The sequence below is a fragment of the Puma concolor genome, chromosome A1, assembly GCF_028749965.1.
Source record: "Puma concolor isolate L17-30 chromosome A1, mPumCon1.1.hap2, whole genome shotgun sequence".
In the NCBI taxonomy this organism is placed as follows: domain Eukaryota; kingdom Metazoa; phylum Chordata; class Mammalia; order Carnivora; family Felidae; genus Puma; species Puma concolor.
This window is the reverse complement of record NC_141667.1, coordinates 168,493,371-168,511,564: the sequence shown is the minus strand read 5'-3', so window position 1 is coordinate 168,511,564 and position 18,194 is coordinate 168,493,371. Positions and strand designations below refer to the sequence as shown.

General features: G+C 40.3%; 1 protein-coding gene and 1 pseudogene across 2 annotated transcripts in view; both read right to left on the bottom strand.

The window, feature by feature from the left end:
• FGF14 (fibroblast growth factor 14) overlaps positions 1-18,194 on the bottom strand; it is a 628,696-nt gene that overhangs the window by 496,561 nt on the left and 113,941 nt on the right. The window lies entirely within an intron of this gene.
• Positions 12,632-12,727, bottom strand: LOC112861856 (U6 spliceosomal RNA; annotated as a pseudogene).

The following is an 18,194-nucleotide window of genomic DNA, read 5'->3' as shown; positions in this document are numbered from 1 at the left end:
CAACTGCCACATTAGTAGAATATGGCCAATTTTACCAACCTTATTTTTAAACAGATGCTAGACAACAGAGAGATTGTGCTTGATGAAAGTTTATTTTGGAATGCCTGTCAAGAAAATCTATTTTCGAAATCATTATTGACTTTATATTCCTATTTTAAACAACCGCAATGTGACTTTGCCTTAAATTCATATATCCCTGTTTAATTCTAAAGTTGTGTTTAAGCTGAAAGTTAATGCAAAACTTGGACGAGCCACCACTCCCTGTCATATATAGGAAAGACTGTATCAATCTACTTTCTGTGTCAGACTCCCCTCCCTCCCCTGGGAGCATGCCATGCACTTAATCCCTCCAGATACACGTGGGAACAGCACTGGGGCCCATACCGTGCCTATGGGGGTCACTTAGAAGCTTTCTAATCAGCTTAACTCACCAGTCAGCTTGTGCCCTGCAGACTCACTCTTCCATTTCCCAGAGGAGGGACTGGGAAGGGCTCCAGGCAGGATCAGGAGGCCAGCCCCAGGCTCTGCTCTGTTGCTCTCTATTATCCTTCTGTAAAGCATCCCATGCTAGGAGGATCCCAGGAGAGAAAGGACCTTCCATAGCCTCAGTCATTTACCAAATCTCACCGAGGGGAAAAGGGAATAAAGTCGAATGCTAAATACCCTTTTTTGTGAATTTTACAACTGTTCAAACTCTTCCTTGATGCGAGTTCTCATCTGCTAAAGTGAGCCCACGGAGGTGCTCCTGCACTCGGTGACTTCTTAGCTTGCTTATGTAACCGATCTAATTTAAGGCATGTATTTTTAAAATTTACATCCTTCCTGTCCCTGTCCGGGTCATTATTATCTGAGTTAGACTGGAAATGATAACACGGCTGGGATCCTATCTGTTCAGTTCACTTTACAAAATGATTGGCCCAGAACCAGATGTGACCCTTAGAGTAAAATGCTTCTGTCGGGCTGACAGTGGTTTTTGAACATCCCCTTCGAGAAATGCTTTCCAGGTGGGGGCCACTCATCACTGAGCTTAAGTGTCTGTGCTACCAGGTTCCATAACTGAATTCTGATGAAATCGCACACGAGCAACTCAAGTCCTGTCGGCAACCCCACTAATGCCTGCAGCCCATTAAAAAGAGGCTTCCTGGTCACAGGCTAAGATTTCTGAAGTGTCCCTTTGTTCACGGAAGAAGAAACAGAGGCCCCGGAGGTAAACTGGTTTGTGCGGAATTGCAAAGCTAATTGGCGACTGTCTCCTGAGGCTCAAGGGTTTGCCCACCAGGGAATAAACAGTGGACAAGTTAAAAATTCTATAAAGGTAGCTTCTAAGATAAGAGAGAACAAAACAACAATATATACTGACATCAGCTCCTAGCCATCCCTAAAGTTACTCTTTTATGAGCTAAAGCATTTAATCAGCATGCTGGGTAGTTAACTGAGTGGCTGGGAATGGATTTAAAATGCATTGTTCCTTCAAAAAATAAAAACCAAGATGCTCTAAAATGTAGAGTTTTCAACCCCCAAAAGTAAGCTTCACTCTGCATGTACTTTGTGTGCAAAAAGAATATATTTCATTAAACTCCAGGGTATGTGTTAGTCTACAAAATTCCTCTCTGCTGCTATCATAATGTGCCTTTGTTAATTTTCAAGATAAATGATTGAAAGCAAACAGCAATTGCAAAAGAGGGAATCACATGCCACCAAATCCATCTGCTCTACGGTTTAAAGATGAAGTGCACCGTGAACCCACCTGTAAACTGAGTGTGTCTGAAGCCCCTTCTGCAAGTGGTCTGCATAACGTGTCCAAGGAAGGAAGATGGAGTGACAATCTATGTTATAGACTTTGTGACTTATACACCAACTGGGCTTATTTTTTATTTTCTTTTAATTCGGGGGTTTTTCATAACTTTAAAAGTATTAAGAACTTATGAAAAACATTAGAAAAAAATTACCTGGAATCGCTTAATGACCATTGTTAACATACAGCTATATTTCCTCCAAGTATTTTATATGCGTATGTATAGACAGACACATAAAGACAGATAGATGGATAGATAAGATTTATTATGGTTTATACAATGTTTTAATCCTTTTCCACACAATACATTTATTTTACTAGCTACTGTCATATATAAGCTTATGTATTTCTTTATTGTTAGAGGTTTGGCTTATTTCCACTTTTTGGCTATTAAAAGAACACTACCATTAGCAATATTCCAACAAAATTTACATGTTATATTTAACCAATTCATTTGCTAGAGTGTTCTTTTTTTTTTTTTTTTTGAAGTTTATTCATTTTGAGAGAGAGAGAACATAAGTAGGGGAGGCACAGAGAAAGAATGAGAGAGAGAGAATCCCAAGCAGGCTCTGCCTTACCAGCGCAGAGCGTGATGTGGGGTTCAAACTCATGAACCAGGAGAGCATGACCTGAGCTGAAATCAAGAGTCGAATGCTGAACCAGCTGAGCCACCCAGTCACCCTGCCAAGGCGTTTTTCCTATTCCAACTGAGAGTTCTGTGTTATATGACTGTCTTTATTACTATTGTCTATTGTCCCTCATCAACTTATAACACTAATAAACTTATTGATCTCTTACTCTATGCCAAACACTGTTCTAAGCACTTTTCATACATTTGTACATTTTAATCTTCGCAATAACTTTATGAGACAGAACTAGTATTATCTTTTATCATCTTTAAAGAGAAGAAGAAACTAAACCACAAAGAGAGCCCTCTGTAACTTCCCTAAGGTCACATGGTTAACACAGGATGATCGGGTATTCGAACCCATGAGTCTGGGTCCCAGGCCCTGCTTGGAATTGTGAAACCGTACCATGTCTCTAAAGGATAAGATTGCGTGTTTATTAAGCATGCTCTTTTAATATATTTCCCATTTTTAAAAGTACCATGTAAGAACAGGAATATTCATGTGTTGGGATAACAACTAATTTTTGAAGAAAATAAAGCATAGGAAGGAAATTGTCCTAGTGACTCAACCTGCTTCATTAAAACAGCTTCTTTCTGAACCTAAATGTCCATCAACTGATGGATAAAGAAGTTGTGATTTATATATACAATGGAATACTACTTGGCAATGAGAAAAAATGAAATCTGGCCATTTGCAGCAACATGGATGGAACTGGAGAGTATTATGCTAAGTGAAATAAGTCAGGCAGAGAAAGACAGATACCATGTGTTTTCACTTATATGTGGATCCTGAGAAACTCAACAGAAGACCAGCAGGGAGGGGAAGGGGGGAAAAAAAAGTTACAGAGGGAAGGAGGCAAACCATAAGAGACTCTTAAATACTGAGAACTGAGGGTTCGTGGGGGTTGGTGGGGAGGGGAAAGTGGGTGATGAGCATTGAGGAGGGCACCTATTGGGATGAACATGGGGTGTTGCATGGAAACCAATTTGACAATAAATTTCATATAAAAAATAAAAATAAAATAAAATAAAATAAAATAAAATAAAATAAAATAAAATAAATAAAATGAAATGAAATAAATAAAATAAAATAAAATAAAATAAAATAAAATAAAATAAAATAGCTTCTTTCTCAGTACAATTGACATTTGTCTTACTTCTCCTCTTGCAGAATCACAATCCACAATGTCTCATATTTTTATGAGAGAAAGACTATAAAGTATAGTTCAAGAAGTTTTAAGTTTATAATATAAAGTTTTAAGTTCAAGAAGTGAATAATGGAGCATTGTGATTCCCTTATTTGGGACTATCCTGGCAAGTTGCAGCTGAGATGAATTCTAACTTGACCCTTTTCTAGACACAACCATAGAGGAGATGCTTATCTCTCTACATGCCACATTTCTAATCTGAAAATAGGGCCGTTAACCTCTCCCTTGGCGCTATGGTGAAGATGAAATCAAACACCACAGATAAAACCACTGGCACAGTGGCTAATGTATACTAAATGATATTTTTTTTCATCTTCTGCCTTGTTCCCTGAAACAAAGCAAATAAAAATAAAACCCAGTTTTAAACAATACAGTTTAAAGTCTAAGCTTTTATAACATAACAAGTACTGTCTCCTTGAGAATAAATCCTTCAGGAACTCCATTTGAAATGTCCTTAGCCCCGCCCCCGAAGAATATGCAAGCACCCCTTCTCCTTCTCCCAGTGAATACACAGTATGCCTTCAGAGTCTGCTCCCAAATGTTACACTGTTTACAGAGTTTACATCTTACTGGAAACAGATGGACTCAGGACGTGATGCTCAGGGACCAGGCCTAAAACTGTATTGGGTGCGTGACCTAACATATCAGGGAGGAAGCTCTCTACATGGTAAATACCCATTACAAGCATCATTTGAGTCTATTGTGGCTGCAGCTGTATATGTATTAAATAATTGTTATTTCCTTCATTCAGTCTGTTCAAATAATAGTCCCTCCTTAGGCCACATGCTGCAGGAAAAATAGGCAATGATTTCAGCAGTCTCCAGGCATGTCAGCCTCTGAAGAATAAATAACATATTTATCTTTAAAAAATTATGTAGCCGGTTGAAAAAAACATCATTTTTAACAGCCGGCACCAGAGCTCCCCTAAGGGAGAGAACTGTCTTTAAGAAAATACCTGGATAGACTGCTTTAAGCAGGGAGGAATGACCTGAGGGAATGCTCTATGTGAAGACAGCAAATCCAAGACTGCTCCATGAGACGTTAACAGAATCTGGGGGGGTGAAGGAGGCATCTAGGGAGGAGAGTGGGCGAGGCATCTGGAAGAGTGGAGGGGACGGTGGACAGCAGCAGGACAGAAAGGTTTGATCATGCAGAAAAAAGTGGGTAAAAAAAAAAAAACAAAACTCCAAGTGACAAGGAAGTCAGGGCATTGAGTTATTCACTAAGTCAGAGTTTGGTTCTGCAACATAAACCGCCTTCATCACTGCGAACCTTCAGTAAAGCTGTCATACACACCAATGTCTCGTTTGAATGGTGGTTTTGGTTTCACTTCTGAGCATGCGAGTGACAGAAAAGGAAGAAGCTCCAGTGACTGAGATAAAAATCAGATGGAGAACTCAGCGGAAATATGAAAACACATCTAGGGTGAACATGAGAACATGAGCCCCTAGGAAATAAGAGACACTGGGGGGAGTTGGGAGTTTAAGTCAACTTTCTGTAAACTTCAAAGGGACCTAACATAAAGTCTACATGAATGAGAAGAAGCACTCTCCAGTTGACAAGCATAAAAAGAACAGGACAAAGAGGCACTTTCCAAGGGACTTGGGGAAATGAATTTAGACTTCATCTATTTCTGTTGCAGCCTTGTATTTTTTTCCAGATGCTTGAGCTTTCAAGAGTATGACTTATTATAAAATCATTTTATATGCATTCTAAATGAACTTAAGTCACTGTTTTGGTGAAAAGTAAGGCATTCTTTCTATAAGCTATGAACAGAGTGGTGTCAAAACTGAACTTCCTGGATGCAGGCTCTGAGTGTGCTCAGAAGGCAGTAAGTGTGGCCCATGGTGCCTCCACTGTTTCTTGAACACTTGTATGGAATTAGAAATGGCCACTGAAGGGTGGCTCCCTCTCTGAAAACCCGACTCAACAGCCCAGCGAAGTATGCATGTGTCACACACACAGTATAGCATTTCTGGCCTCACCTCATCTCTCTCTTCACAGTTATCCATCCTTCAAAGCAAAGCAACCAAATCCTCACCCCCTCCGCCATTCCTCTGACCTACTCCACCATGCTCACCAACAACCTCCTAATTATGCACTTACAATCTGTCCTTTGTCCCCATCCCTTTCCTTGTTCCCTTAGTCCCAGAATATTAACAGTAGCGCTGTCATTAAACTAGTCACCCCAGCTGGGAATCCTTGACTTTGTTTTCGCTATGCATCCCATTATTACTCTGATCCTAACTTCTCCATCATTATGTAGTTCTTCTTCCTCCACAAGTATCTGAAATGCTTTGTGTTTCCAGATCCGGTCCTGCATTCTGTTTGCTTACTCCATATGCATGCCATGCTTCACCTGTCACTGAATACCTCTCCAGATATCTCATCTCTCCCAGATCCTAACCTCTACTTCCAATCTCTACTTCCCAAAAGCATGTTGCACAGGTCCCTCTAGGTATCTCATCAGATAACTCAGTATCTCCATGTCTGGACCAATGGAGACAACAAGGGGCACCCTGCCAGGATTTAGCCTTCCTCCAACCAGGTGCATCTCACAGCTATACCAAGGAAACAAAATCAGATATTTGCAAGGTAAAAACAGTATCTTCCACTAGCCATATAATAATGGATAAATTCCACCCATATGTGAATTAAGAAGATGCCAGAGATTCCAATCTTGCTGCCCCACTTGTCCCTATCTCATTATAAGTCATCACTTAAGCAACCATCTGAGCCACCTCTGTTTTTTAAATTTGCATTTAAATTCCATTTAGTTAACGTACAATGTAATATTAGTTTCAGGTGTACAATATAGTGATTCAGCATGTCAACACCCCCTGGCGCTCATCACAAGTGCTCTCCGTAATCCTTATCACCCATGTAACCCCTCCCCTCACCCCCTCCCTTCTGGTAACTTATGCAGTTATGGGGGCTGGCTAGCCAAGTCCAGTTCCTTTTTTATAGTTAGGAGTCTGTTTCTTGGTTTCTCTCCTTCCCTCTCCCCCCTTTTTCTCATTTGTTTTGTTTCTTAAATTTCACATATGAGTGAAATCATATAGTATTTGTCTTTCTCTGACTGACTTATTTTGCTTAGCATACTATACTCTAGCTCCATCCAGGTCTTTGCAAATGGCAAGATTTTATTCTTTTTTATGGCTGAGTAACATTCCATTGTGTATATATACCACATCTTCTTTATCCATTCATCAGTTGATGGACATTTGGGCTGTTTCCATAGTTCAGCTATTGTAGATAATGCTCTTACAAACATGGGGGTGCAAGCGTACCTTTGAATTAGTATTTTTGTATTCTTTGAGTAAATACCTAGTAGTGCAATTTCTGGATTGTAGGACCATGTCTTATTTAGAAATTATTTCATCTATCTTAATTATAAAATCATAATTAACTGAGCAACTGTAACAATAATTGATTTCCCTTTCCTTCTAGAAAAATATATCTTTATCTCCACTACATTTGGTGCGTCCTAACAATATGTTTAATAGAATGGCTCTGTAGACCAAAACTTCCTCATACCCACTCTACTCTCAATGTACTACCCTCAACATTTATCTTAAGCTCAGCCACTAAGAGCTTCCCAAAGTTGTGGTTCCTAAAATTGCAGTTCTCAAAATGCATTCTACATACACAAGTCCTCATGAGGTGCTCCATTTTTAAAATGATATTCATAATAAAAAAAAAACCAGATGAACATAGGGGAAGGGAAGGAAAAATAAGATAAAAACAGAGAGGGAGGCAAACCAAAGAGACTCTTAAATACAGAGAACAAACTGAGGGTTGCTGGAGGGGATGTAGGTGGGGGATGGGCTAAATGGGTGATGGGCATTAAACAGGGCACTTGTTGGGATGAGTACTGACCACACAGAGCCTGCTTGGGATTCTCTGTCTCCCTGTCTCTACTTCTCCCCTGTTTGTGTGCTCTCTCTCTCTCTCTCTGTCTCTCTCAAAAATAAATAAATTTTAACAAGGCAAAGGAGAGTCACCAAAGGCATAAAAGAAAGAAAAAAGAAAGAATAAATTCTGGACAACCATATAATTGGACTTGTTTATTCATTTAGAAATGACAGCTACAGGGGCACCTGGGTGGTTCACCTGGTTGAGCGTCCGACTGCAGCTCAGGTCATGATCTTACAGTCAGTGAGCTCGAGCCCTGCATCGGGCTCTCTGCTGTCAGCTCAGAGCCTGGAGCCTGCTTCGGAATATGTGTCTCGCTTCTTTCTGTCCCTCCCCCCGCTCACACTCTGTGTGTCTCTCTCTCAAAAATAAATAAACACTAAAAAAATTAATATTAAAAAAAGAAGAAATGACAGCTACAAACTTGTATCCTCCTGATGTCAGATAAAATTTTTCATAGAGCAAAGAATAATATTCATAGCCCTGTAATAGTCTCTTTAGTGATTTGATGAATGTTCTTGGTACACAGAATAAAACCATTCTTTTGGTTGTGAATGTTGCTTCAAGGGCTATTTCACTACTTCATTAAGAAGAATTTCCAGATTGTGCATGTGTGTGTTATATGAAATACATTCATGGTAGCTGTTTTTCTAGAGATGATAAAAAATCTAGAAAAGTAACTTTTGTTGGAATTCTTTACACATGTGTATTTCCAGAAGCAGGGTGAGCTAATGATTGGTGTGATAAATGCTTGTTCATATTTTTATCAGATCAATAATAAGCTTGGTTTCTGAGTAACTTGGAAAGTTACACAAAGAATTCATATCGCACCATCTTTGCACGGAATTTTTCTCTATTTTGTTATTAGACTGAGAGTACACTATATTCCAACATTTCTAAGGATCTTCTTCATAAACTCTCCACTCTTTTAGGCCTGTGTTTAGTCAGGGAATAGATAAGCCAGAACCTTATAAACCAGCCAAGGGGCGCCTGGGTGGCTCAGTCAGTTAAGCATCAACTCTTGGTTTCTGCTCAGGTCATAATCTCATGGTTCATGAGTTTCAGCCCCATAGCAGGCTCTGTACTGACAACATGGAAGCTGCTTGGGATTCTTTCTCTCCCTCTCTCTCTGGCCCCCCCCCTCTCTCTCTCTCTCTCTAAATAAAATAAACATACGTACATACATACATAAGCCAAAATAATACTTTGATAATTTTTTGTACTTTCATAGTGCTTAGTAAGTTCCAGGCACTGTTCTATATGTTCTTAACACTTACAACTCCCAATGAGGTAGGAACTATTGTTATTCCCATTTACAAATGATAAAATGGAAGCACAGAGAGGGTAAGTAATTTGCCCAGAGTTACAACAGCCAGTAACTCAGGGCATGAAGCCAAGGTAGAGGCTTCAAAGCAAACAATGGTAGTTGCAGAACCATGATCCAAGGTAGGGAGTCGGTTGAAGGATCAAGGAGAGGGAATGCTTCATGGACCAGGGTTCAACAGCAAAGCAGCAGCAGAAGGAAAACAAAAAACAAACAAAAAAAAAAAAAACTAGACTGTATGTCTCTGAGCCATGGCTTAAAGATTCTTAGAACATTCTCTGACTGAGGGCAAAATTGGTCTCATTGTTTAGGGCAGGCTCCAACCTTATAGATGGTATTTAGTAAACTCACTTGGGGATGTTTTACTTTAAGGGGCTAAGGATCCTAGACAATCACTGTGTATCTCCTAACCAAACATGTCTATATCCTCTCTTCTGACTGCATGATGAGCATTTCCTCCCCTCAATTTTAAGAATGAGCTGTTCCATTTTCTCCACTATTGCTCATCTGTCCACCTTGAAAGAAATTCCCTACTCCTCAAAGGATCCCCATCACACAGAATCTGATCAAGTTACTCTTCTTCCATAAAATCCCTCTTTTCCTTTTAAAGGAGGAAATAGCCACAATATTTATTATCTGCATATTGCACACAGTCATGTATTTCATTGAAATGTTTTGTTTTTCTGCATGAGCATCTCGCCTGGCAAATCTCTGTGGCCAAAGACCATTTAGGATTACTTACCTCTATGACTGACTCATAATGCTCATTAGTGTGGACAGCTTGTACAAAATGCCTAATGGGCATTTGTTAAATGAACATATCAATGGAAAGCATAATTTATGTGTTACCCTGCTTCTTCCATAAACCCGTTCATGTGTGGTCCACAAAAAGTGCCCCATAAATCTTAATTGATTAATTCCTTCGCTGTCGAGTCAGAAATTGTGGAATTAACAACAAATACTATTATTACAATCTAGTATGTGTTATTTTAAGTGAATAACAGTTAACAATATGAAGTGCCTCAACTGCTTTGTTTAATTGCACAGAACCCATGCTACAAACACTACCCCAGGGATTCATTTCTAAAGAAGGCAAACACTTTCTTCCTTCTTTCACGCCAGGGAGGACACACGGCATATGTTTTGGTCCTAGTTGGTCTTCTCTGTCTCTGACACATGGCTGACAACAGTTCATAAATTTGAGTTTTCATGGTGATAGCAATTAGAAAGAAGGCTTGTAACTCAAGGCTACCAAGTCCCTTTGCATCAATATATTCTGGGTTTGCTTTGACCTTTTTGAAAACGTTCCATATGTATGCTGCATGTTTGCATGTATTCTTTCTGGCATTACACTGAGACTGTGAAGTTAAATGTCATTGCAGCCTAGATATCCAAGCCACCTTATCATATGACATTATTTGGGATATAATCACAATGAGCAAATCTGTTCCATAGGAACTGTTTAAAAGGTAGACATGTACCTTTAAAGGTAGACATGTACCTTTTTTGGTAATTCTTTGTGAAAACATCTCTACTGATGCCATGTCCTTTTTATTCTTCTCCCCCTCAAATACTTTTTTACTTTATTTATTTAAATTTCAGACCAGAACTATAGGGCAGGTCACATAACAATTTATATCTCTATAATGAGAAAAGATCTCAGTTGATCACATGTCTAATACTGAACGCTTAATTTTAAGAATGCTCTTACTTTTTAATACAAACGGACAAGATGACACAAAAATACACCAAATAGGATTTTAAAAATGAGACACTTCTAAAATTATTGTTACTATGCATAAAATATTAGTCTTTTTACTTCCCCCATTAGACCACTCACCCTCCTCAAAAAATTTTATCTCTGAGAGAATAATTCTTTGGTTGCTAGAAGTTCCACTTTTTACCCCTCTGTCTTTCCACTGCTCAAGCATGCTTGAAACTCTCTTTAATCATCCTCTATGCCAAGCATCAGGCACAGTGCCTGGCACACTGTAGCACTCAGTAATTGTTTGATCAGTGAATAAGGGAGAATCTTTTGAAGTTACACAAATGAACCAAAATCTTTCTTTTGAGGATGGATGATAAAAAAACATTTGCCTCAAAGGATAAAGTACTCTTTCAAGTTGAATCTGTCTACGAATCTAAAAATTCAAAGGCTCTAGTACATTACCTCGGCATTTTATTTTTTTTCCATACCACTTTGAAATAATAATTTTGTTTTATCTAGCTTTTTAATTTCCTTCAATCACAATCATGAAAAACTGAGAAAGTAGTCTGTGTTCATGTTAGCCTGCAAAATATAGCGTGTTGCAAACTCACGAAAACAATCTGCCATAAATAGGACAGTGATAGTCTCACGTATCTTCATATTCTCAGTAATTAAGAGGAAAACCGATTCGAAGTCCAAAGCTGAATTCACACTGATTCAGTTTTGTATTAATTCTAAATGCAGACGAAGATATTTACTTCCTTTTTTATATAAGATTTTTTTTAATGTTTTTTTTTTTATTTATTTTTGACAGAGAGAGAGAGACAGAGCATGAGCAGGGGAGGGGCAGAAAGAGAGGGAGACACAGAATCCAAAGCAGGCTCCAGGCTCTGAGATGTCAGCACAGAGCCTGACGTGGGGCTCGAACTCACAGACTGTGAGATCATGACCTGAGCCGAAGTCGGTGGCTTAACCGACTGAGCCACCCAGACACCCCTACTTCCTTTTTTTTTACTACACCATAATAACATTTTTTAAAGTTTACTTATTTATTTTGAGAGAGAGACAGAGTGAGGGAGGAGCAGAAAGAGGGAGAGAGAGAATCCCAAGCACGCCCTGCACTGTCAGCCCAACACGGGGCTTGAGCTCACAAACTAAGAGATCATGACCTAAGCTGAAATCAAGAGTCAGCAGTTAACTGATTGAGCCACCCAGGCACCCCGCCCCCCCCCCACAATAACATTTAGAGAATCAAAAGTACTTCAAAACCCTCAGAAGAAAAGTATTATCTAACTTGTAAATAGTCACCTCCTCACACTGTAGCGACCACTTTTTGCTTATTGATGGAGTAAAATATATTTCTTTCATTTCATATATGTGAATGGGTGGTGTCTTCTCATTTTTATAAGTGTGTCCCCTTGGACATTTTTCCCTATAGTCTGAATTTGGCAGTTCTCTTTTCCCGTTGCAGTGCCCGTAAGTGCCAAGGTCATCCCCATGGCATGGTACTAACACCACCACACCTGCTCCCCTACCAGCCCAGCCTCTGGACGCAGGAGTCCCCAGCCCTGAGGTCCAGAGCAACAGCTCATCTTTGGCTCTCTGGACCCAATCAACTTTGGTTTTGTGCCAGCTACCAATTTTCCCATTAAATTCTAGTGCTGTCCCTGAATCCAACCCGAACACAGCACCGTGTTTCTCTGCATACGCAAGTCTTGGCTGTGGTCGTGAACTTACGTCTGGAGTGAGTGATAGGGGACAACCTTGAGCTAGGTCCAAGGCCACGTCACCCTTCCCTAGCAGTTTCACTGCCTTGTCCCTCCCCATCCTCCCTTTAAATCACATCATTGCTCTACCCTACACAGTTGTCACCAGCCCTAGAGACAACCTAGCAGTGGCAGAAAGCCACCCTGCCAGTGAGTACTGCTCGGTGGGCCAATCCAGACCTATATAGTTGGTAATTGTCCTTTAGTGGAACGTATACTGTTGCAGAAATCAAATAGAAGTCATCTAACCAATAACATTCTAGAAAACAACATCATTCTTTTCTACTCTGTATCGCTTTCACATAAAAATTTTGCCTGTCATCCTTGGGCCATGCTAATCTTCTCAAATTGTTACAATTTTAGTAAATGTGCTGCAGAAGCAAGTGCTCACAGGAAAAAAATTTTTAACTTTTTTTTTTTTTTTGGAGAGAGAGAGAGAGAGAGATGTGGAGCATGAGCAGAGGAGGGGCAGAGAGAGAGGGAGACACAGAATCTCAGGCTCCAGGCTCTGAGCTGTCAGCACAGAGCCCGACATGGGGTTCAAACTCATGGACCGCGAGACTAGGACCTGAGCTGAAGTCAGACGCTTAACCGACCAAGCCACCCAGGCACCCCTTACATAAACATTTTTAAAAATCAAAACAAAGAGAGGGTTGAAATTGAACAGTATTATTTTTTAGTAAGCTGCATGTTTTCTTGGGTCTGATTCTAAAAGCAGAAAAACATATGCTCTTGCTAAAAAAGGTGATTGATACAGATTCTCTAACTTTTTGGCTACAAACTATGGGAAAGTACTTACCGACTCACTAACTCAAAATAGCCTTATGAATTCCCTACATTCTTATGTGAACTATCATTTAAAAGGTAAACTAGGCATTTTTCTTCTTTTGAAATTTATAAATTTCAGGGCATTTTATACACTGGGCTTGATCTTTTCTTCATAGCAGAGAAACCTTCTGAACCTTCTGAATATGCTAGCAAGTTCTTCTGTGTTCCACTGTGTCCCAGAAGGTCTGGGAGAAGCAAAGTGGGGAAGTTTGCATGGTGTTGCTAAGAGAAACCTAGTGGAGTTTATTACTTCCCTGTCTCAAGCATCTGTTATCTGTTCACCAAAATATATAAATATAAATTAAAATAGATGGATTGATAAATAAAACTTTCTAACACAAGTTAATTATCAACCACAAGCTAAGGGGCTGCACATGACATTAAGCTACGCTGGAGAAACTGAGGCCAAAATTTCAAGAATATGATGTGAATATAGTGGGATCCTAAGAATGAGGCTGCAAAAAAAGATAGCACTCAGAAGCCGATGGCTACAGTGCGCCTGGAAGGATTCACGTTCCCAAGCAGGTGTCTGCCCCCTCACTCTCGTTCTGACCACCATGATCGGCCACCCCTCCTGCTGTCCACTCGGGCTTTTCTGGCCACAACCTGGAAGCACTTGAAAGAGGAGAGAAATGCTTCAGAGTCGCTGCAATGACTCAGCACATTAATGCTGACTCTACGGTTATCTGATTTGGAGCCAGCCTGGCTTGTGACCCCGGGTCACCCAATCCCACCCACTGCAGACTGACCAGCTGGCCATACCTGGTGTAAAACTTGTTCTTTGGGCTTGCGTCTCATGAGTTCACATGAATCAGTGCTCAATACTAAACTAGCCTTCCTGGTTTTTTTAAGCCTTTTGTCACACCAGAGATTCATGGATAGGTTTTGAAAATGGCTTGATGATATTTCACTAATGGCTCTACATTTTGTGGGGCTGTGCTGTTGTTAATAAAAGGTCTGTTTTCCATGAGTTCAAATTAACTGACAACAACTAAGGGAGTTTAAAAGAAGTCAAATTTTACCTGCCAAACATTTCCTACTATATGCTCCAGAGCAAAATAAATATGGAAATTTCTATGTGTTTTCAAAGCAGAAGATTCAAACATATTATTCTTCTCGAGGGTAAATCTTTCACCCTATTATCTTCCAGAATTTCAAATGTAACAGGAAAATGTGAGATCAGTATCCTAAACCACTTCCACAGGTAAGATCATATTACTATTTTTTTTTAAGGATTAGCACGTCAGCTTGTTCTGGGTTTTCATATATAGAGTATTCACTACAGTGTCAACTACATGCTAAGTACTCAATAGACAAGAATTCTGAGCTTTTCCTTTAAGGCGTGGGTCAGACTTTGTGATTTCCAAGACAAAAGTTAGCAAAACGGGGGCTCCTGGGTGGCTCAGCTGGTTGAGACTTCGGCTCAGGTCATGATCTCGCTGTTCCTGAGCTCGAGCCCTGCATCAGGCTCTGTGCTGACGGCTCGGAGCCTGGATCCTGTTTCGCATTCTGGGTCTCCTTCTCTTTCTCTGTCCCTCCTCAACTCACACTTTGTCTCTCCCTCTCAAAAATAAATAAACATTAAAAAAAAGTTAGCAAAACATACACCAGATAGAAGAGATCACTGTAGCTACAGCAGTGGCTTGAGACTCAGCAGGATAAGAAACATCTCTATAAGAACACATTTTTTAAAGCATAGCGTCAGCCCATACAATGAATGGCAGGGCAGGTAGAGTGCAAGACCACAGTGAAAACCCAGTGTGGTTCTGGCATCTCTTAGGAACACAGCAGGCCACAGCAATGGATCTGGTTTCTTTGGAGGACACGTGTGACTTTGGCCCTCTCTGGGAGATTGAGCTCACAGCGCTTTGAGCAGGAGTCACACACATCAGCGGCACATGGAATGTACCCATCAGGCTGAGATGAAAATGACCTTTGCCCAGGGCCAGCCCTTTGCTCATGGTCTTTCCGGGGTCAGCAAATAAGAGAGGCAGTTTTTCAGGCAATAGGAAAAGAATCCACACATTGCTGTCCCCTGCCAACCCCACTTTTCCATCCACAAACCCCTGTCAACAGGCTCCATGTTTCTTCCTCCAGAAGACGCTGCAGGTGGGAGGTCAGGTGTTCAAAACCACTTCAGAAGGCTCCCTTTTCTCTGCTGTGACATTTTCTGGCATCCTGTCAGCTGGCTACTGAGTCTTCGGCGTTCACTTTGTACAATGAATTAACGTATAAGAAACTTGCTGATGTTTGCAGGCTCAGCACTCTTAATATTAGAAAATGACAAAACTTACTTATCGAATTTGTTTTTTTTTAATTGTCCTTCTTTGGAGAAGGGAACCTTCCATGCCTTCCATGCGCCTTGTTACTACCGCAAGGACTAAATTCATCCCGACTGGCTTCCCATAAAGGGCCAGATCAGAAGCAAATGTACGTGCGCGTATCATATTATGATTCTCCGGGAATCTTACTCCCGTATCATATCATGATTCTCCGGGGCTGCTTACTTCCAGGGGTGTAGATGGCTGGCACGTGAATGAAATCAAACACTGAAGAAAAATGCCACTTGAGGCAAGAGAAGAGAAGGGGCACAAGGCCTCTGGGGTGGTATCTATAATGTGCTGCTGGATTTCACGTGACTTTCATGAACCACGAACTGCATGCTTTACAATATTTTACCAAGGCATTCTTTTCTAACAAGCCTCATTTTGTTTTGCATCCTTTTTGCTGTACAATATGCAAAAGAAAGAAAAGCACAATCGCTGGAAGTTCCGTCCCTGGGATTTGAAGTGCCCTCACTTGCATGCTGAGAAGGGTTATAATGAATATTTTTGGCATCAGCTGCTGAGAGCAGCTTGGTACTAGCAGCACTTGATTCAAAATGTCATATGATACAATAATACACAAATTGAGTGCACAGAGGGGGGAAAAACATCATGCAACCTGTCATAGGTACAGCAATTTCTCGTGAGTATTCAAGGAGACAGAGGTAGAAGTAGAAACTTGAAATCTGAAAAAAATAAACAGTCAACATCCACAAATGCTAGAAAAACATTGTTAACAAATGGAACATAGCAATTTTTGCGTAATTGTAATACCAGTGGTTTCTTTAGTCAAAACCGTAGAATTCATTTATGAATGATCTGGTACAATTCAAGTGCTAAAGTCAGGGGCGCCTGGGTGGCTCAGTCAGTTAGGCATCTGACTCTTGATTTTGGCTCAGGTCATGATCTCACGGTTTGTGGGTTCAAGCCCCTGTTTGGGATCCTCTTCCTCCCTCTCTGACACTCCACTGCTCATTCTCCTCTCTCTCTGTCTGTCTCTCTCTCTCTCTGTCTCTCTCTCTCTCTCTCACACACACACACACACACACACACACACACACACACACACTAAACTTAAAAAAAATTACTGAAGTCAATGAGAAAGCATATCTACTTAATATAATCAAATACATTTCCTATTAATTTTTAATAACTGATTTTCTTAAAATAGCAGCCCTTTTCTCCACTGCTTAATTTTTGTTTTCAACTGGTCTTTCTTCAGAGGCAGATTTAAAAAACAAACAAAAACAGCAAAAAACCCTACCTATTCCTGAATACAATTTGGGTAACTATTAGAACTGCCTTATCTAAAAAATGCCTAAATATTGGCTATGAATTATCTAATAGCAACTTTAAAAACAAGTACATTCCAAATATTAATTTCAAAGACATCCCTTGAACACCATGGTGTCCCCTTGTCTTGTACTTTCTCATTTGTGTTTGGACATTTGGATAGTTACCATGTTAGCCGTTCCTCTCTTTATTTCCAGTGTTTTTCTAATTGTTCGGCTACTTCTGTTCCTTGCGTCAATTAGTGACATCTTCCCAAATTAATTTTTGTTTCATATTTATTATATCGACTACCTTTGTCCAAGTGCTGGCTCCCCAAACCAGTTGTTTTATTCAGTGTAGTTACTTCCTCCCTCTGTGCCTCAGTCCCCTTGTCTTCGTAAGGCTTCGGTGAGGACTGATGAGTTAGGGGGGCTCTTAGGACTGCATCTCGTGCATAGGGAGCTCTGTGCTCCTATTCCCATCTTGAAAGTGGAATTTTTTTTAATGTGAATACATATTATTAAAAGTATTTTAATATATCATTTTTTATTTGTTTCTTCCCCATGGGTCTACAGATTACTTCCGTTTAGGTCATTGGTTCGATTATTTTAAGTTGGCCATCTGTAGAATTTTAAAACAAGGAAGAATCCTAAAAATCATGTTTTCCAACTTTCGTTTACTATAGTACGTTCCTAGTCATCATGATTATTGTCATCAGGCTTTTGTTAAACAACTAATTACACTACTCAGGGACTCTGATGCCACTAAAGTGCATTTGTCATCTAAGCTTTGGGCCTGGAGATGTCCTTGAGAGTATCAACTAATTCAATCTGTCCTTCTGATTCATTGTTTTCATAGCATAAATCTTCACCACATACTGCACTGGGATAACTAGTCATGGTATAGGTAGGAAGGATTCCTGTAGGCTTTCCTCACCCCTATGCAGACTTCATTCATTCTTTTCCTTTGACTGTCCAGCCCAGCGTGGCTTATAACCCGTTCGCACGATTACCATGCACTGGATCCTGGAACCACCTTTCTGAAGGTAGGGGCAAGGCAGCTATAACTGCCTTTTCCTCCTCTCGCAGGAAACTGGGAGTCAAAGGTTAGGATCATGCCCAGGGGCAGAGAATTAGATGTGCCACAGGGATCTGTAAAACCCAGGCCTTAGGATTTCCCTTCGTAACATGTTTTTACAGTGCATGCTATTTCTCCCCAGATGTGTCACTACCACGTCAGCAGAAGCAAATATCCTAGTGAGGGGCAGAGAACCAAAACAACGTAGAAACGGAAAAATAATGCCTGATTGGGCAGTAAGCCATTCACTCATTCAGCGGTTTAAGGTTAAGTTCACACTGGGGCTGTCTATACGATGTAGATATTGGGGCAACAGATGATTGAGTTCCATATTCAGCCAAGATGCGAT